General features: G+C 36.8%; 1 pseudogene; it reads left to right on the top strand.

The window, feature by feature from the left end:
- Positions 1-939: 939 nt before the first annotated feature.
- LOC130738949 (DNA replication licensing factor MCM4-like) lies at positions 940-12,309 on the top strand (annotated as a pseudogene).
- Positions 12,310-22,406: the final 10,097 nt, after the last annotated feature.

Here is a 22,406-nt window from a genome sequence, read left to right as displayed (position 1 = left end):
TTAGCTTATTAGGTTGTATATGTAATTAAACTTATGGCAGTACAAAAAACATTATTGTCATGTTTCATCATGTTCTGTCCCGTTCCGTTCTGTTATGTCACGTTATGTTCGGCCACAAAACGTCACCTTGGAAAACTCTCCTCAATATTAAGAGCCACTCAACCACCACAACACCCACATACTCAGTCGACATGCCCGGTACGAGCTATATTGCGTATAATTTCCATTAGGGAGGTTGCCCAATGCCAAACCATCACCTTGATTAAGTGGTGGTTTTGCTGCATGGTGAAAGCTTAGAATATTTTTTCACCTAAACTGTTAAATGTGTTTGATAGGTATTTAAAATTTTATTACATTTTATATTTTCCATTTTTAACTATTTATTATATTAATCGAATAATAAATTTATATATTTAAGTTAATAAAATATTTAAGATGACAATTTCATCTGACATGAATATCATAATTAGTATTTAAAATCTTTCTTTCAAAAAAAAAGTATTTAAAATCTTGTAAAATACAGTGATTAAATCCCACGACAAATATAAAAAAGGAAATCTTGTAAAATACAGTGATTAAATCTTGTTTGGTCAGTAGCTTAAAGTTCTTTTAATAAACTAACTGAGGTAACTTATAACTAAAAACTTATTAAATTTTTTCTCATTTTTATCCTTATTATTTCATTAAAAATACATTAATTTCCTTTTTATATCTATAAAACACTAAAACCCTAGTTACTTTATATTGAAATAAATTTTATTCAATTTTAATATAAAATTATAAAAATATTTAACTTATTTTAATCATCTAAGGCTTAATTAAATCTTTATTTCCTTACTTTCAAAAAAAAATCTTTATTTCCTTATTTAAGCGGTTACGAAAAAATAAAAAATAAAAAAATACGCGGTTGCGTAACTTGTACGGGGAAAGCAAACATATATATATATTCGGCAAGGTTAAAACACAACTCACATTGGTAGCCGTAGGGCACAAAATCCTTCTTCTCCCGCGCTTCCCATTCAGCTTCTTCGAGTGAGCGATGATGGTGCTGCTTTCCAACTTTCAGGTTTGCGATTCGTTATCGTCTTCAATTTCTGGGTTTTCTTGGGAGATTTCGGGACTAAACTTGCAATTGCAAATCATCGTGTGTGACTTTCTGTGAATTGTGGGTTTTCTTGAAATTTTGGAATTAATCTTGAAATTTTGGACTACTGTTTGTTTTCTTCTGTTGGCTTAGGGTTTTAGGGTTTCTCTGAGAATCAATTCTCCTTGGTATCAAGTGCTGAGAAAAATCAGTTGATAGTTAGTTGATGGAAAATTAAAATACAAAGATGTCCAAATTGATAATTTCTGTGTTTTATTTTGAAATGCTATATATCATTCTTGCCTTTTTAATGCGAGCTCCATGTGATATTTTTCTGCTTCATATCATAGTACCTCTAATAATTTACTTGTGAGTTCATTCTCTGCCTTGTATAATCCATTTAATATTGTAGTCTCAAATAATTTGTGTGATTTTCAAGGGAGAAGAGGTGGATATAGAAAAGGTAGTAGACTCAATTCTCTTCAGATCGTGGCTTTGGTTAAAAGCCAAACAGAGCTTTTTCTGCATCTTTTTATGAGTGGTTTGGAAACCTAATTATGTGTCTGCAGTGTCTATAATGTTGAGTATTTGCTCTGCAATTTTCGTTTATCTCTAGTGGGGGGAGAAGTTTCCTGTTGGGTGTTGATAGGCTGGTGGTTGTTGCTTCTTGAATAAACTCCGGGTGCTGTTTCGTGAGATTTGGGGATCTTGGCAGGCGCTATATTTGAATTGATCAGGACGGGTTCATGTTTGTTGCTGGTCTGTTTACTTAATTTGCCACTTTCTAGAAGGTTTTAGAAGCTAAATTCTGGACCTTATGCAGTTTTTAGCCTTTTCCCTATTTCTTATATGATGTATCTCTGTTAGCAGTTTTTGCTACTAATCTGAACTATAGCTTTTTCTTTACTTATTTTATTGTTGCTGATTTCAAATTCCCATCTGTATTTTCATCTCAGGTTCATGAAGATGATTTGTGAATCATTTTGAGCACATGGTAAATGTGGAAGTGGACAATGCAGTTTATAATTATTCAAAACAAAGAGCAGTTGATACAATGGTTAACGTATTGGAAATGAGGTTAAACTCTCAATGGTATAATATCTTCTCGACTTTTAAGCATGTGTTTCTTAAGAGGCTAAACTAAACTGCTGCTCAGGATGTTTACTTCTGTCTCTTGTAGGGTGAAGGAGTTCAAGTATCCCAATTTGCTGGCAGAGCATTACAAGTCATATGCTTGCGTTTCGTCAGTGAATCTCACAGCATATTCTAGTTATTTTACCCATTTTTGCCATGGTATTCCTTTCTCTAAGGCAGACTCTAATGCATATATTTCTATTATCAATGAGTAAACATGTTAACACTCTTAAGATTTAACAACTTGTTGGATGCATAGCTTTGTTCTGGAATGTCCATCGGAAGTTGCACATGTCACGACTAGTTGAGGAGCGTTACATCAAGGTATATTAGAATGTGTGTGCAATTCTGTGTTGGCTAATATGATTTACTTCTGGATTTTTTGTGTGCTTTTTCTGTGTTTATTTGCCTAGACTTAGTTGTGTATTTTTTGTGTGAGTCCCTAAAACGAGATGGTTAATCATGTGAACAATGACCCTGAAGTTGAGTATGCTAATTCTAATTATTGACCCTTGTTGCCTTTCGGATAATGATAATTTGAGGGCTGACCCTTTTGACGGAAATCATCAATATGAGTCTCTAAAACAAGTCCCTAAAATGAGATGGTTAATCATGTGAGCAATGGCCCTAAAGTTGCGAGAATGCTAATTTTGATTATGGACCCTTGTTGCCTTACATATAATGATAATTTGAGGGCTGTCCCTTTTGACGGAAATCATCAATGTAAGTCCCTAAAACGAGTCCCTAAAACGAGATGGTTAATCGTGTGAACAATGACCCTAAAGTCGAGAGAAATGAGAATGCTAATTCGGATTATGGACCCTTGTTGCCTTTCGGATAATGATAATGTGAGGGTTGACCCTTTTGATGGAAATCATCAATGCGAGTCCCTAAAACGCGATGGTTAATCATCTGAACAATGACCCTAAAGTCGCGAGAATGCTTATTCGGATTATGAACCCTTGTTGCCTTTCGGATAATGATAATTTGACGGACGACACTTTTGATGGAAATCATCAATGTGAGTCCCTAAAACGAGTCCGTAAAATGAGATGGTTAATCATGTGAACAATGACCCTAAAGTCGTGAGAATGCTAATTTGGATTATTGACCCTTGTTGCCTTTCGGATAATGATAATGTGAGGGCTGGCCCTTAACCCTTTTGATGGAAATCATCGATGCGAATCCCTAAAAAGAGATGGTGAATCATGTGAACAATGACCCTGAACTTGTGAGAATGCTAATTTTGATTACAGACCCTTGTTGCCTTCCGGATAATGATAATTTGAGGGCTGACCCTTTTGACGGAAATCATCAATGTGGGTCCCTAAAACGAGATGGTTAATCATGTGACTAATGACCATAAATTCGTGAGAATGCTTATTCGGATTATGGACCCTTGTTGCCTTTCGAATAATGATAATGTGAGGGCTGACCCTTTTGATGGAAATCATCAATGCGAGTCCCTAAAACGAGATGGTTAATCATGTGAACAATGACCCTAAAGTCGCGAGAATGCTTATTCTGATTATGGACCCTTGTTGCCTTTCGGATAATGATAATTTGACGGCCGACACTTTTGATGGAAATCATCAATGTGAGTCCCTAAAACGAGTCCGTAAAATGAGATGGTTAATCATGTGAACAATGACCCTAAAGTCGTGAGAATGCTAATTTGGATTATTGACCCTTGTTGCCTTTCGGATAATGATAATGTGAGGGCTGACCCTTTTGATGGAAATCATCGATGCGAATCCCTAAAAAGAGATGGTGAATCATGTGAACAATGACCCTGAACTTGTGAGAATGCTAATTTTGATTACGGACCCTTGTTGCCTTCCGGATAATGATAATTTGAGGGCTGACCCTTTTGACGGAAATCATCAATGTGGGTCCCTAAAACGATATGGTTAATCATGTGACTAATGACCATAAATTCGTGAGAATGCTTATTCGGATTATGGACCCTTGTTGCCTTTCGAATAATGATAATGTGAGGGCTGACCCTTTTGATGGAAATCATCAATGCGAGTCCCTAAAACGAGATGGTTAATCATGTGAACAATGACCCTAAAGTCGCGAGAATGCTTATTCTGATTATAGACCCTTGTTGCCTTTCGGATAATGATAATTTGACGGCCGACACTTTTGATGGAAATCATCAATGTGAGCCCCTAAAACGAGTCCCTAAAATGAGATGGTTAATCATGTGAACAATGACCCTTATTTCGTGATAATGCTAATTCGGATTGTGGACCCTTGTTGCCTTTCGGATAATGATAATGTGAGGGCTGGCCCTTTTGATGAAAATCATCAATGCGAGGCCCTAAAACGAGATGGTTAATCATGTGAACAATGACCCTAAAGTCGCGAGAATGCTAATTATGATTATGGACCCATGTTGCCTTTCGTATAATATGATAATTGTATGGCTGACCCTTTTGATAGAAATCATCAATGCGAGTCCGTAAAATGAGATGGTTAATCATGTGAACAATGACCCTAAAGTCGCGAGAATGCTAATTCTGATGATGGACCCTTGTTGCCTTTCGGATAATGATAACTTGAGGGCTGACACTTTTGATGGAAATCATTAATGCGAGTCCCTAAATCGAGATGGTTAATCATATGAACAATGACCCTTAAATCGCGATAATGCTAATTCATTCTGATTATGGACCCTTGTTGCCTTTTGGATAATGATAATGTGAGTGCTGGCCTTTTTGATGGAGAACATCAATGCGAGTCCCTAAAAGGAGATGGTTTGTCATGTGAACAATGACCCTAAAGTCGCGAAAATGCTAATTATGGTTATGAACCCTTGTTGCCTTTCAGATAATTATAATTGAAGGGCTAACCTTTTTGATCATGTGAACAATGACTCTGAAGTCGTGAGAGTGTTAATTCTGATTATGAACCCTTTTAATGCGAGCCCCTAAAACAAGATGGTTAATCATGTAGACAATGACTCTGAAGTCGCGAGAATGTTAATTCTGAGTATGGACCCTTGTTGTGTTTTAGATACTGACAATTTGAGAGCTGACACTTTTGTTGGAAATCATCAATTCGAGCCCCTAAAACGAGATTGTGAATCAAGTGAACAGTGACCCTAAAGTCGTGAGAATGCTAATTCTGATTATGGACCCTTGTTGGCCTTCAAATAATGATAATTTGAGGGCTGTCCCTATTGATGGAAATCATCAACGCGAGTCCCTAAAACTAGTCCCTAAAACGAGATGGTTAATCATGTGAACAATGACCCTGAAGTCATGAGAATGCTAATTCTGATTATGGACCCTTGTTGCCTTTTGAATAATGATAATTTGAGGACTGGCCCTATTGTCGGAAATCATCTATACGAGTCCCTAGATCCACGGGGGGCGGTTTGTCCAGATATTCACGACCATCTGAATGAATTCCATGTTCGATAAGCACATTCAAACTTGGATTTTTACGTCTGCCCCCACTGTAATTTCAAATTGTGTCTTATTGCAGGCAAATCGACTGATAGGCTTCTTTTCAAGGAATGATTATACGATGTAGCTCAATCATAGCGGAAATAAGGAGAGCTATATTTAGGTGTCTTGTGTGTGGATTCTGCTCTGAACCAGTTGCTGTAGAGAGGTAATCCCATGACCCTTTTTGTATATTTAATGTTTTGCTGAGCATTGTGACTTTTAGGGCGGATTACTGAACCTACTTTATGCTTGAGGGAAGGGAACACTGGTTCACAACCAATGCAGGTAATGCACACCTATGGTTTATTTGTTTAAGGAAGACCTTGAGGGAGCCTGATGTTGAAGCAAATTTCCTATTTCTTTTATTCTTTTGTTGATATACTATGTGTGCATGGAAGTTATTCAGTTTCTTTTGGTTTTTGCTCTTGACTGTGAGAAATCAATGGCAGAACTGAAATTTTCCTGGCCAAGTAAAAGTTAGGCAAATGATTGGCTACAGAAGTTAATCTTCTGAAACTCATCTTCTTCTCGATTTACCTTTTGAAACCAAAAGCTAACATGAAATCCAGTAATGCCTTTGAAATTGTTATAAAGATGCTTGAATTATTTCTTATGTTTACAAATAAAATTAACCTGCTGTTAATGATTAAAATTAATATATTGAGTCCATTTTGAGTCCAGTGTGACAACTCAATTAAAGTTCATGCTCATCCTAAAATACAAGTGACAAGGGTTAGTTATATCTAGAAGGTTAAGAACTATGCTTCTTGTGTCAAGTGGTTAACATATGTATATTGGTTCAATTGAAGAACAATGGATAGATTTAAATGATACGTAATACATGGGTTCATGATTGTATTAAATAATAATCTTGATTGTGTAACTATTCAGCTTGCTTATCAAAAAGTTTAACTGTTCTGCTATGTGTAGAAATTAAGGGCTTGAATTTCAGGTTTGATAGCTATAAAACTGCAATTAACTGATTTGTTATAAAAAATCAGGTTTTCGGATAAGCTAATTGTGAGGCTCCAGGAGACTCCTGATGAGATAGATACCTGAAGGAGGAATGCTTCACACAGTTAGCTTGCTGATGCAGGACAAGCTGGTAGATGCTGGAAAGCCAGGTGACAGAGTTTAGGTGAGAGAATATACTATGACATACTTTCTGACAGATAAATATCCATCTCTGCTTTTGCTTAATTATCCCATCATGTCTTTTCTTGTGCATCAGGTGACTGGTATTTATAGAGCTATATGAGTGTCAGGGTTGGGCCAACTCAGAGAACTTCCAAGTCATTATTCAAGGTATGCATTATGCTCTTAATTCATTTAACATTTAGAGCTCCATTCTGACATTTTCTATTTTGTCTGCTCAATGTTTCTGTTTTGTCCCCTTCATGTTGTAAATATATATTGATTGTCTTCACATAAAGAAGTTCGTTGAGTCCAGGATGCTGATAGAGGATACTACGGAGGTTGAAAATACCCAGGGAAAAAAGCAGAAGTTACCTTTGATAAAGAGAAGGTACAGTTTGTATCTATCTTCTATGAAATCCACTTCTTGCTTTATGCCCTTGCTAATTGTGTGTTTGTTTGTTCGAGTTGCAGGTGGCTAAACTGAAGGAGCTGTCAAAAGATCCGGATATATATGAAAGTCTGACAGAGTAATTAGCGCCAAACATCTAGGAGATAGATGATGTGAAGAAAGATCTTCTATGTCAGGTTACACATCTTTCTCTCTAGCTATGCATTCATCGATTGGTTGACTGGTTTCCGGAGGATGCTAATTTTTATTTTGTTGCAGCTTTTTAGTGGCAATGCTTTGACGTTGGTATCCGGTGCTAGCTTCGGTGGTGATATAAATATTCTTCTCGTTGGTGATCCTGGGACAAGCAAGTCCCAACTACTACAGTACATACACAAATTATCTCCACGTGGCATTCACACAAGTGGAAGGAGTTCTGCTGTTGGACAGACAGCTTATGTGACCAAATATCCTGAAACAGGGGAAACTGTGAGGACATAATACATTTTTTTATTTTTTTAATTGCCTTCTGTACAAGAAATTTGGTGGACCCTAATTATTTCTGCTTTATCTTCAGGTTCTTGAGAGTGCTGCCCTAGTTTTGAGTGATCGTGGTATCTGCTATATAGATGAATTCGGTGAAATGTCTGACAATGCCAGGAGCATGTTACAAGAGGTTGATTACCTTTTTTTTTGTCTATGCATGTTTGCTAATGAAGTATTTCTGCAGTCATATTTGTCCTTTCTCCAAAACTTGCTATGTTTAAAATATACATTATGACAAGGCCTGCCATACTAATAAGCCTGTGACCTATCACCTATGAACTGTATACTTTTGAACATCTAATGGACTAGCTTGCCTCTGTTTATTCCAGGTTATGCAACAACAAACCGTTTCAATAGCAAAGGCAGGCATTATTGCTTCCCTTAATGCTAGGATGTCGATGTTGGCTTGTGCAAATCCAAGTGGGTCACGATATAATCCTCGCTTGACCGTCATTGACAATATACACCTTCTTCCCACTCTTCTGTCCAGGTTAGATGTTGGCTGTGAACTATGGTAACTAGATGTTGGGTTTGGTTGCATATGTATGCAATTCCTGCTACTGGGAAGCTTATTACTATGAGCAATTTTTTGCCTTCACCTTGCCTTTAATGTTTATGATTTATTGTCAAACAAAAGAAGTATTAATCATGTTATTGAATTCGCTGTTAATTCTTTTTATCAAACCATAGTGTGAGGAGTATGGGTTAAAATTGAGCTTTTTAATGCCTTGAAAAAATAAATTCAAGTTACTAATAATTTTGTAATTGTTACAATGAACTGAGTTGATCTTTTTCCTTGCAGGTTTGATTTTATCTACTTAATCCTTCACAAGGCTGACAAACAGACTGACAGGCGACTTTCCAAACACATTATTTCCCTCCACTTTGAGAATCCTGATGTAAAATATTACAATAATCTAATTCAATGTTAAGATCCAAGAAAAACGCTAGCGACACTCTCGTTAACTCTTTCTTTCCAACATTCTCCTATTGATTGGTTGAAAATCAAATGAGGTCCACTAAAAATATGAGTCACACTTGTAATTTAGTGAGGCCCACATGAATTTCAACCAATCATTGAGAGTGTTGAAAAGAGAGTGTTGCTAGCACTCCTCTAAGATCCAAACTCAGGTAGTTTTTACTTGTTCGCTAAATTATGTGTCTAATTGCAGAACATGGAGCAGGATGTCTTGGACTTCTCTACAGTAACTGATTATGTTACCTATGCCTGAAACAACATACACCAACAGCTGTCTGATGAAGCTGCTGAAAAAGTAAGGTTTAAATATTATGTGCTTTATTTACATGTGAGAATAAAAGAAGATTTTTAAAATTTTCATTTCAAATCAGAGAAGTCCCTAAGACTCTAACAAACCATATGTGTTTTGTTTATTCAAATGAAAAACAGAAAAGCCACAAGTCAAAGAAAGAATGTATCCAAAAGGATTCAGAACCAGCATCTGAAGAAGCACTGGTGGATGCAGGGGCTGCTATTGCTGCAGCAGAGGGAATGGGTTGGCTCCTTTATGTAAGAGTACTATTTGACTAAATTTTTCCAAAATATGTTTGCTTGTTCATTATTAATTATTGAAAGTTTATATTTTCCCTTCAAATATGTTGTTTACTTCGTTTGCGTGTTCCTTGAAAGTGTTTGTTTTATCATAATCTGTTTTAGTCACAATACTTTCCTGTATAGGTTTTATTAATTCAAAATGTCTGATTATTGCTTGATATTTAGTGAAACGGGAAGCTTAAGGCAACAAGCCCGATCGGTCAGTTTTTCTTCGGTGACTCCATCGCCATGAACCACCCCACTCCGGAGAGCTTTCCGACTCCTTCTCTTCATTTTCAGTGAGCTCTCTACACCCCCTATTCTTTTTATGCTCTGATCACACATGCAAGAGAGGATTCGAGTTCTTCCCTTGCATGCAAGGCCGCAGGTGAGTTTTTCTTGCTAAACCTAAACTTGTAAGTTTCACTCACCTTTTGCATTTTAGCATAATAGTCGCATTTAGCCCCTGTTGTTGATGAGCCTGAGTGTAGCCTACATGATGAAGCTTGAGCTTCATTGTTGCCGTTGGGTTAAAAGTTATATGGGTTATCTTGTCTTGCATGTGTTGCTGATCCTCTTGAGTTGTAGATTGTCTTGTTCATCAGGCCCTGTCGTGCATGCATCACCAAGTATGGGTTGAGCTCCTCCAAGCTCCCCATAGCCATGGGGTTTCCACTAAAAGCCTAGGTTGGCAATTTAGTTGTGATGAGTCATGCCTAAATCATGATGATATATAAATTTTATGACATATAAATTTAACTTTATGAAATGATTTTATTTAACTTTGTTGACTTCATTTTAAATCACCTTCAAAAAAATTCATTTTAAATCTATTCCTTCTGTCTTTTATATGTGTATTCATTTATCTAAGTATCTAACTTTAAGTTAGTTTTTAAAACCTATATTTTCAAACCTATTTTTTAATACCTATTTTAACTATTTTTTATAACAAATATTTGTCAAATGCATGTGTTTATCTAACTTTAATTTAGTTCTTTTCACACTATACTTTCTATCTATTTTTAGGTTTATTTCCTCGTTGATATTTGCAATTATTTTTTTGTCTATCTCTAACTTGATTTTTATAAAACTTTAGTTTCTGATCTATTAGTCAATACTTATTTTAAAATTTCTAACTTATATTGGGGGTGCTAGATGTTGAAGGCTGATAGTGGAAATGTCAAGGCATCATACAACGCAGCAAGTTGTTCCTGGTCAGTATTTACTTCTGAAAGTGCAACATCAAGACTTTGAAGTGAATCTGACATGGACCTTGGAGGACGAAGGCAGAAGGCTATGGCAGATATAGCATAGAAGTATGTTTTTGTTTCAGTCTTATTCATTCGTGCTGGTTTTGTAAATGGCCTCTTAATATTGCTTTGTAATAACCCGGTGAGATGAGTGGTGGGTATGATCTCGGTGAGGCTGCTTATTCTATTTAAACACTTGAGTGTACTCGTAGGGTCAATGGTGAGTAACGCTTAGTTATCCATCCAAGAATGGCTTGGATAGAAACATAACCTAGTTTCCCCAATTTTGAAAGGTCAACATTACATGTACAAAGAGTCACCCTAGGTTAAAATAGAAGCATGAGTTATTACGGGGTCAAATAAATTTCTAATCAACTAAAGTATTTTCATTAAATCCAGTGGGACAAAAATTCTTGCAATGTACAGTTGCATAAATCAGTAATCATTATAGGCATCAACGATTTTCTTTAAAAATGGTGTATCCGTTTGATGGACATGATAAGCAGACAAGATATGATAAAATACTTATTTGTTATTTGCGCTATCAGGATAAGATAATGCAATTCTGTCCCTTATCCTATCATGTTCATCACGTGTAATAGTTATCCTGGAAGGGGAGCTGAGATAAAATTATCCTGACATGATAGAATAGTAATTTTCAATTCTTTTTTAGCACCCAACCCTAATTTCAATATAAAAATGTTAACTTTAGTAATATACTAATTTTATTATTTTATAATTTGGCCTTTAACTTATACCCTTCTATACAAGTCTAGGTGAAGAAACCCATATTACATCATTTCTTGAAACATAAACTAGAAAAGGAGGGACATTCTCACTCTTGAAAACTAAATCTTGGACTTCATGCCCAAATTTGACAAGGATCTCAGCACACTGATTGGCTTCCATGACAATATGGTGGAAGGAGACATTCCAAATTTGTGAACCAAGCTTGAAAATCTCCTTCATCAAGTCTAAGTAAGGATGCTCCAAAGGATAATTCACAACAATTGACTCACAGGGCTTCCTTAGAATCTAGCTCAATCTTAATTTTTCTAGGTCCCAAATCATAGGTTAGTAGTCTCAGCCCTTTTAACACACCCCATAGTTCAACTCTTAGGAGATTACCTTGGCTAAACTTATTGGTGAAACCCTAAATGATGTTCCCATTGCAATCCTTGATCAACCCTCCACAAGCTGCATTGCAAGTATGATGGTGAACATTTCCATCAGGGTTTAGTTTCTAGGTAGCATGATCTGAAAGATTGCCAGGTTTAGCTTCTTCCTGGCAATTGGGTTCTCCTTTCTTGTGGAGGTTTGAAAGATCATTTGGAAAGCCTAAACTCTTGGTTATCTTAGTTGTACAATTATTGATGGAAAAACACATACTACAAGGCATTTTGATGTGATTATTAAAGACAAGATCACATATATCCTTTAATATTTGCCAAGCAATCATACGAAATAGGAGAGCCCAACTGAAGTCAGCATTATGAAAAAAAGACATGCGCCGATTGAAATCAAATCAGTTGTATATACCCGGAATGTAAAACGTGCTCCATTCCTTCTCAGTCAAAAAAATACTTCTAGACTTAATGTAGGGAAATATCTAATTGCACAATTAATCCAAGAAAATTGTTTACAGTGCTTCCCTATGCGTAAATGACTTGGGATTTGAATCTCTTGGTTAGACCAGTTCTATAATGTTGTTGATGGTTCCCATTTCTCTAAATAAATTGGTGACAACTCTGTACATACACTATTAATCTTTTTTTGACGGGAACTATACCATATTAATTTATTATTCACTTTATTGATTTTTTTACATTGTGTGTCGCAACTTCGGTTGCTACAACCTTTAAAGAAGGCTATATCGAGCCCGTGAAAAATAACGAAATAAGTTAGATACCAACCTTAGCCTTTGGGGGTCTCCAATACCTAACCAACCATAGTAAAGAAACAGAGAGGGAAGAGGAAGTTGGTGCTCACAATGTGGTGGAGGAAGTGGCTATTGGAGGCAACACAATGGCAGAGGTGGAACAACAAAGGTGACGAACGACGACTGTGGCGGAACAACAACTGCATAAAATGGGGTGGAGGGAGCTAGTTGTGGCAGCAGAAAAAAGAGAAGATCCACATTAAGAAGGAGAAAAAACTCACTTATTGGGCAACAAAACCACCTAATGTGGTAAAGAACTCACCTATTGTGAGAAAAACATTTACCTAATAAAAGAAAAGGCCTTCTAGAGGATTAGGAACCGCGAACTGAGTGAGGAGACCCCCCCCCACCAAAGAGAGTGGCTACTCTGCTCCAAGCTTTGTGCCCAGCTGCAGGAGGGTCCAGCAGTGTATACCACACTTAAAAAAATTTAGTGTTTAAATTACTTTTTTCACCTCAACACATCTCAACCATTAATTATTTTGATCTATGGCTATAAATGAGCCGTAGAGGCTGGAGAGGATTTTGGGCTGGAGAGGATCCAGATCGGACAAAAGGGTGCTATTAGGTTTTTCTTTCGTAAAGAGAGACTACAACAATCTTTGCGTGCTTTGGGCTTTTAGCCCTTTCAATGCAAGGTCTTCTTAACCAAAAATTGCTTTTTCACTGTTGAACAAAAAAATATTGTTTGTCCAAAAACAATAAACAAAATATATTGAAAGAAACATGTTGGACCAAAACATTCATCTCAGTTCTCACTACGTTAGCAACGTTCTACATGTAGTTAAAATTTTAATTAGCTAGGGATTGATTTTTCTGTGCTCACTAGTCACTATTGATTATGATGATAGAATATTTGTTTTTGCATATCATGTATCTAAGACTGAGAACCGGGACACTTTTGTATTTGTAGGAAAAAGTTGTAAGAGAAAACCTGCATCTACATGTAATGGTGTAAAGTTTTTTACACTACTATCGACTAATTAGATTTTAACACGATGTCAAATCTTGTTAAAAAAAAAAACAATATGTCATATGAATTGTTGGAGAAAATAGAGAAATAACGTGAAAGAGTAGAGAGAGAGATTGAGGGAAAATATATTATTGACTTAATTAAAACTGAAAGCAATACATGTCTTATATAAAAGACCTAACTTACTAGAAGATAACTAAAAGATAACTTCTTATCATAATAACTAAATCAGTTATTATCTTTTATTCTAGCCTCTATCTAATAGCACTATATCACTATCTATTAGCTAGATTTAATATTTGAATTAATATCCACAATACTCCCCCATAATTCAAATACCCAAGAGATACTACACCTATCTCTTTCCTTAAGATCACAAATCTTTCAGTCTTCAAAGGCTTGGTGAAGATATCTGCCTTCTGCTCATCAGTGGGGCAGTACACCAGCTCCAGCTTCCCTCCATTCACCTGTTCACGCAGAAAGTGAAATCTGACTTCAATGTGCTTACTTCTTCCATGAGAAATTGGATTTTTAGCAAGACTAATCGCTGAGATGTTGTCAACCATCAGCTCCATTGGCTTCTTAGTCACAAAACTCATTTCTTTTAACAGTTCTTCAAGCCAAACAGCCTGGCAGGCAGCAAAGGACCCTGCTATGTATTCAGCTTCACATGAGGAAAGAGCTATGACAGGTTGCTTCTTTGAGGTCCAAGAGATTGGAGCTCCATGTAGCTGAAACAAGTACCCAGAAGTACTTTTCCTGTCATCCAAGTCGCCACTATAGTCAGAATCTGTGTAGCCAACCAGTTCCAGCTCCTTTCCAAGCTTCTTCTGCCTTGGAAACAATATTCCATAATCTGTAGTACCCTGCAGATACCGCAAAATTCTTTTGGCAGCAGTCAAATGTGATTTCTTAGGTGCACACATGAACTTGCTGATGAGTCCTACACCATAGGAAATATCAGGCCTTGAGTTGCACAAAAATCTGAGTGAACCAACAAGTTGCTTGTACAGAGATGCATCAACATCCCCTTCATCATCCCTCCTCAACTTGATATTCACTTCAGATGGAGTTGTTACTGGATGACAATTCCCCATGTTGAACCTCTTCAATATGTCTTTGATGTACTTCTGCTGGTACATGAAAATTCCTGCTGCAGTATACTCGAATTGCATGCCCAGGAAGTAACTCAGCTTTCCTAAATCTGACATCTCAAATTCAGACTTCAGAATCTGCTTCAGCTCATCAAGTTCTTTAGGATCTGACCCAGTTATCAACAAATCATCTACATATAGACAGATGAGTAGCAAACCAGTGTCTCCATGACTCTTTCTGACATACACACCATACTCCACAGAGCACCTATGAAATTTGAGTTGAAGGAGGAAACCATCAATTCTCTTATTCCATGCTCGCGGGGCCTGCTTCAAGCCATATAAGGCTTTGCTGAGCTTGAAAACCATGTTCTCTTTTCCTTGTATCTCAAATCCAGGAGGCTGACTCACATAAACCTCTTCTTCCAAAGGTCCATTCAGAAATGCAGATTTCACATCAAGCTGAAAAATAGGCCAGTTTCTCGCACTAGCAATGGAAACCACTAGTCTTATGGTTTCTATCCTTGCCACCGGTGCGAAAACCTCAGAATAATCCAGCCCAGGTTTCTGTAGAAAACCTCTAGCCACAAGCCTTGCCTTGCCTAGCAATAGAACCATCAGGATTTAACTTCTGTTTGAACACCCATTTAACCCCAATTTTGTGCTTATTTGGAGGTAAATGGACCAGAGACCAGGTCTGATTTTTCTCAATTGCTTTCAACTCATCAATCATAGCAGCCTTCCAAACTGGTTTCGCAAGAGCTTACTCCACATGCAATGGCTCAGCGTCAGCCATCAAAGCAAAGTGAATCAGATCGCCTTCATCATTAACTGCATGGTCAGGGACTGTCTGATACTCACTATATCTTTCAGGCCTATTTCTCTGCCTTTGAGGTCTTGGAACATGGTCTGCAGAACCATCTGAATCAGCCTGATCATCATGTGGTAAAGCCTCAGAATTAGTTTGGTGGACATGTGATAAAGGTGCAAAATTATTGTTCTCACCCAGAACATCAAGTCCAAATCTTCTAAGACTGCTTCTGTTCTCCTTCCAGTCCCAGTGCTCTTTCTCAAGCACCATGACATCTCTGCTGAAAGTCATCTTCTTTCTTGCTGGATCATACAGCTTGTACGCACCAGTTGGATGATATCCAACTAAGATCATTGCTTCACTCTTGTCTTGTAGCTTGCTTCTCCTTTGATCTGGAACGTGTTTATAACAAAGTGAACCAAAAATCCTCAAATGACTAACCTTTGGTTTACTTCCAGTCCAAATTTCCTCAGGAACCTGTTCTGGAAGCCTCTTTGTTGGACATCTGTTAAGAATATAAGCAGCTACTGCCACTGCTTCTCCCCAAAAACTTTGAGGCAGAAATTTCTCCTTCAGCATGCTCCTTGTCATGTTGAGGATGGTTCTGTTTCTTCTCTCTGCTAGACCATTGTGTTGTGGGGTATAAGGGGCTGTTACTTCATGTTGCACACCACATTTCAAACAAAAATCAGCGAACTCCTTGGAAGTGTACTCTCCTCCTCCATCAGTTCTGAGTGTTTTGAGAAGCTTCCCACTTTGCCTTTCAACTGCAGCTTTAAAGTTCACAAATGTTGAGAATGCTTCACTCTTCTGCTTGATAAGATATACCCACAACATCCTGCTGTACTCATCAACAAAACTCATGAAATACTTGTTTCCTCCTAATGAAGGAACCTCAAATGGCCCACACAGATCAGAATGCACAACTTCTAGAATGTCTTTAGCTCTCATTCCTAGTTGTGACTGAAAAGAATTTCTGGTTTGTTTCCCAACCATACAAACCTCACAAACTTTCTCAGGCAATGCAGTAACAGGCAAACCGGACACCATGTGTTTGGCACCTAACTGATGCAAACTTTTAAAGTTCAAGTGACCATACCTGGAGTGCCAAGTCCAACATTCTTCTTCAGGTTCTTGTGCAGCAAAACATTTGATTTCAGCAGCTTTCATATTGACCTGAAAGGTTTTGTTCTTTGTGAGATTAGCATTCAGAACTAGCCTTTCCTCAGGATCATACAGATGAAGCTTCCTATTCTTCGTGTCAAAGTTGTACCCTTTCTCCACTAGCTGACCAATACTCATCAAATTGCACTTTAACTCTGGAACATAGAAAACATCTTTGATAACCGCAGTCTTACCATTCTTCCTTGGAATGACTACATCTCCTTTCCCTTTTATCTGAAGTGTCCTGTTATCAACAAATTTTACTCTGCCAGTCCTCGTCTTGTCCAGATCTACCAACCATTCATTGTGGCTGGTCATGTGATTGGAACAGCCTGAGTCTAGGTACCATATCTCATCAGTTTCAGCACTCACTGTTGAATTCATTGTTGTGACCATTAGCATTATAGGATCTTCATCAGAATCTTCCCTTGTTGCATAAGCTTCCTTGTGTGCATTCTACTGCTGTTTTGGTTTACCAGCGCGACACTCATAGGAGTAGTGTCCCATCTTGTGACACTTGTAGCATTCAACATTCTTCTTATCAGTCTTCCTCTGATTGCCACCATTCTTTGCAGATTCACCTCTCCTTTTGGACGATTCTGGCTTGTCAGAATTATCTTGAGACCACTTTGACTTGTTGTCGGACTTTCCTTTGCCTGTCCACTTCTTCTTTTTGCCATCATGATTGTCCAGACCAACCTTCAAAGCTTGTTCTGCAACTTTCACAGAATTACGATCAGCAAGGCGCATCTCATGTGCTTCCAATGAACTCTGCAACTCTTCTATCTTCATGTTGTCCACATCTTTAGATTCCTCAATTGACACTACGATGTAGTCAAATTTGGGAGCCAAGGACCTCATGATTATCTCTATCACCATCACATCAGTGATCTTTTCTCCACAGCCCTTCATTAAATTGACAATGGTTAGGATCTTGGTGAAGTATTCACCAACCTTTTCATTCTCCTCCATCTGAAGACCTTCATACTGTCTTCGAAGAGTTTGCAACTTTACCTTCTTTACCTTGTCACTGCCACTATGAACTTTCTGCAGAATGTCCCACATCTCCTTTGCTGAAGATGCATTTGCTATTTTTTCAAAATGCGTATCATCCACGCATTGATGAATGAGAAACATCGCCTTACAATCCTTCTTCTTCATATCGTTATGAAGAGTCTTCTGTTCTTCAGTCATGTCTTGGGTCAGTGGTTGAAACCCATTCTCTATAACATCAAGAACATCTTGAAACCCAAATAGAACTTTCATCTGAGAATTCCATCGATCCCAATTCTTATCAGTTAGAACTGGGAGATTTACTCCCGGCAGATTGTTACTTGCCATCGTGAGGGTTGGTTTCTTGATCAAAATCGAGATTCACAGCGTGTAGGGGAGGAACCTCTGAAACTCGCAGCTTCCACTAAGTTCAGAATCGCAGAATTACAATTCTGATGAAGGACGAGACTCACAGAATCGCACTTCAACAAAACCGAGCCAAACAGATTTGAAACACACAGTTTCACAGCAACCCTAAACCACCAAACCTATCACAGGCCTCGAAACTCGCAGCTTCGATCAGAGGTTGTGTTTGGCTCCGTTTAAACAAGATTGAAACACGCAGCTTCAATCTTCACGACCCGCAGGTCCAAGAATCGGAACGTGCTCTAGAGAAATAACGTGAAAGAGTAGAGAGAGAGATTGAGGGAATATATATTATTGACTTAATTAAAACTGAAAGCAATACATGTCTTATATAAAAGACCTAACTTACTAGAAGATAACTAAAAGATAACTTCTTATCATAATAACTAAATCAGTTATTATCTTTTATTCTAGCCTCTATCTAATAGCACTATATCACTATCTATTAGCTAGATTTAATATTTGAATTAATATCCACAATATGAATTAATTAGATTAATAAAAAAATCTGCTTTTTCTCCAAATCTTTAAATCTGATTAGATGGATTTTTATAAAAATATTTTACACCTTACTGCATAGAAATAAATCTCAAAGCTGTAATGGATTGTTTTTTTGCTTATTGATAGTGACATATGATGGAGTATTTTACACGTTATGTCATGACTATGTCATATTGATTGTTTTTTCTACATATATATTGTCGTAAGTCGTAACTTGTTATGAAAAATTCGTTTCAAATATATTTAATATATATAGTAGGTCATTGCAAGTTTCAATTCTTGATTGCAAAAAAATAAATTAATCTTTATTTTAAGTTTTCCTGTCCAATTTTAAAATACTCTTCCATTATATATGTGCGTATATTTTGACTTACTCCAGTCAATGAAGAACATAAAAGTAACTAAGTAAAATAATTCCCACAAGGGCTAATTGATCATGAAATATGGAATACTGTATTATTTTGACTTTATTTAATCAGCAAAAGATCAAAACAAAAACTGGATCATCGATTTCTAATACCGACAGCAACGAAGGTCAGGTTTAACACATGTATACGCAATTTTTTTTTCCCTTTAGTTTGGTTAGAGATGATACGTAAGCTTGTGCTGCTTTGCTTTGGAATTTAAAGGTAATCACCTAATTTGCTTTGAAATTAAATGTATTCGTTGCTCGTGTTGCTCGTTTAGAGCTAGAGATAGAAATAGGCTAGACTAAGTTTGGCTTAGACAGATGTCATTTACTTAAAAAAATTAATGTTTTAAGTCTGATTTGTTATCTGTTATAAAAATGAGTAATGTTTCATCCACACCTCTCTTTTGAGGTGGAGAGGCGGAATGGTGAGAGAGATAAGAAGAAAAGAAAAAGTAAGAGAGAGAAAATATGAGATGTGATAGATGATAAGACGAGAGATATAGAAATAAAAAGAGGTGGAAATGAAGTGTTTAAAAAATAAGGTGTCTATATATCATTACTCTATAAAAATTCTTTTAAGGCTCAATCTAAACCTTTTGAAAGTGTGCTTTTTAATAAGATATTCAAGTTGGTTGATAAATTTAATTTGTAAAGATATCAAGAACCTTATAGGCTAATGAGCTAAAATATATTAAAATTGATATAACATCTAAGTCAAAGTAAATAGATTATCAGTCTATTTCTATAGAGATTTTTATATGGTTAAATTGTTATATTATCTGGCATGATTAAGCATATAAATAAGTCAATAAAGATATAATTTTAAGATATTAATATAAAAATCCAATGAGAAAAAAATAGATATAATTTTATATTTATTTAAATAGGCTGACCTAATAGGCTCATAAGGCTTTTTGAGTGACCTAAGCACCGTTTTAACTAAACAAGCTTTTAGAAAAATCTTAGCCTTATCTATTTATTAACTTGATCTGGTCTGACTTGAGTTTGATGTAGGCTAAGTCATAGACCTCTGTCGGCAACCTGACCTATTTTCATCGCTATTTAGAGTGCAAAAAGAAATTGTTGTGAACCTTTATTCAAACCTAGTTCACGTGCTCTTTATTTTTTATTGAAATTATATTTGTACGAGTCCTCTAATGTGTTGGGGAAAAAATCACAAGCACCTTAGTTTTGACATGTTATTATTGATAGAGCAGGTTAAGTCTTTTTTTTTTTATAAAAAATATTATTCAAATCTGGCACAAATCAATTTAAGTTATATACTAGGACTCCACCCCACCTCCCCTCAACCTCAACCTCCTCCCCATCTGCCACAAGCCCACAACCACCGCCACAAAATCTTCTCCTCTCTTTCCCATCGATCACCACCCCTCCCATCCTCCACCACCCTATGTGCCCTAATAGCATTCAACCCTAGTCACAATTATAAGCCTCCACAAGCGTAACCCAATGCCTAGTTTGGTCCAAGAGATGATGGAGTCGGTGGAATCATCATCCGCTATCTTGTAACACTTGTTCAGGAATAAGGGGTGTAATTGGACCGGATTGGTTCGAATTTAGGGCATTTAAATGTCCGAACCAATCAATCATGTTCGGTTTGGGTCGGTTCAGATTTTCTGATTTCAATATAGAAATTTGCACGAAAATTATTATAAAAACGTAAAAAATTATAAAGAACATAGCAAAATCCAACATTTTCAACGAACAAAACATTCGATAATGACATAATCTATATAATCCACATAAAACCAACATCTCAAATAAAAATATAAATAGCAATTTAATGAGTTGGAGTGTTTGGGCTGAATGTAAAAAACAATTCTCAATTCATTGGGTTGGTTCGGGTGTATCAGTTTTTCAATCCCCAAACCCGATACCCGAACCGATGGTGATCAGATGCAGTAAAAAAAATCCGAATTGAACCGATGATCCAATCCAACCCACCATAATGTGTTCGGTTCGGATTGGTTTGATCGGATTCGCGGATCGGGCCATACCCGCTTACCCGCATCAGAACCAGAACCGTTCTTGCTTAATTTCACCATCACACACATAACAGCAAAACCTTTATTTTTCAAACACAAATAAGATCAATGACTTGTCCAAAATTCATAAAATTCTGCTTCCTTTTCTTCCCAAACCTTTATCAGGTTTTCAAATCCCGTTAACACCACCTTTAGACTCCTCTAAAATAAGAAAATAATCTCATACAACCCCATTTACCATCAAGCTCATCATACCTACGACCCAAACCACCAACCAAACTTTTGCATCAAACCCCACAACCATCGCGTTGCGACCGCTGCTCGATGTCACTATAGCTCTATCGTTATGGGCCTCGTAGCTCATGAACTAGTGGTGGGATAGAAAATTAGTCTTAAACCAACCCCCACATGGAACCCCCACATGGAGGTGAAGATCGCGACCAAGATCACAACTATTCTCACTAAAACCCGCAGAAAACAGTGGAGATGGACGAATAATTCCCTCGACAAGAGGTGATGCATCGTGTAGGCTTGAAGTGGAAGTTGAGGAGAATTTGAAGTTGTGTCATAATTGATTTCTGCATAACTGCATTCCAGAATAGTGAACAAAAAACATTTAGACCATAGTAAAATAAATAAATCAACATAAAAATAAATTGATTTGAAAATGGGGTAGAAAAAACACTAGCAAAGTACTACTCAAATATGTCATTAAACATATAGTTCTCAGCAAGAATTGTTTTTTTTTTCATATCACGGGACCCACTTTTTATTCTATGAAAAGGGGGAAAAAAACTAGAAATTACTACTCAATTGGCAAAATCAGGATGGTTTCTTTTTTTTTTGGACCATCGGTGATTCTTGAGCCTATTAAGGTAGTCCCTTGAGCCACTGTATTCGAACATAGTTACCAGGGTGTTCCTTTATCCTCCACCAACCACTACCATCGCTTCCTTCTCTCATCAAATTGCGGTAGTTCACACAAAGATACAGAGGCTTTATCATCGAAGTAGAAACTAAGTAATGAATCTAGAGACGTTAATGGTATGGGTGGGCATGAATAGTATATACCCACAACCCGCTCCACAGGTAAAAATATATACTTGTACCCGCTCTATACCCACATGAATATCCATTAAGCGAGTTTTAACCGAATTTTAAAATATTTGTGGATATTCATGGACCATTGGCACCCAACACTCATGGGTTCAAACGAAAATAGTATTAAAAATAAAAATATTGGAATTTATAGTCAATCAATGTGTGAAGGGAAGTACTTCTTTTCCACCCCTTTTTGAGTCTAAGGACTTTTTTTTACCATTACCATTGTATAAGTTTACTTGAAGAGAACTATAACTCAACCAAATTCATTAGATATTAGACTTTATATATATATATATATATATATATATATATATATATATTTTAGTATTTTATATACTGGGTGGGTATCCATGGGTCTGGATACATCAATATCCGTACCTGCCCCATTAATAAATAGATAGTGGAAATATCCATTAAATAAATTTGTGGAAATC

This window comes from Lotus japonicus, chromosome 2, assembly GCF_012489685.1.
Source record: "Lotus japonicus ecotype B-129 chromosome 2, LjGifu_v1.2".
Lineage (NCBI taxonomy): Eukaryota > Viridiplantae > Streptophyta > Magnoliopsida > Fabales > Fabaceae > Lotus > Lotus japonicus.
Note: the sequence above shows the minus strand (reverse complement) of the source record. Positions and strands in the feature narration are given on the sequence as shown.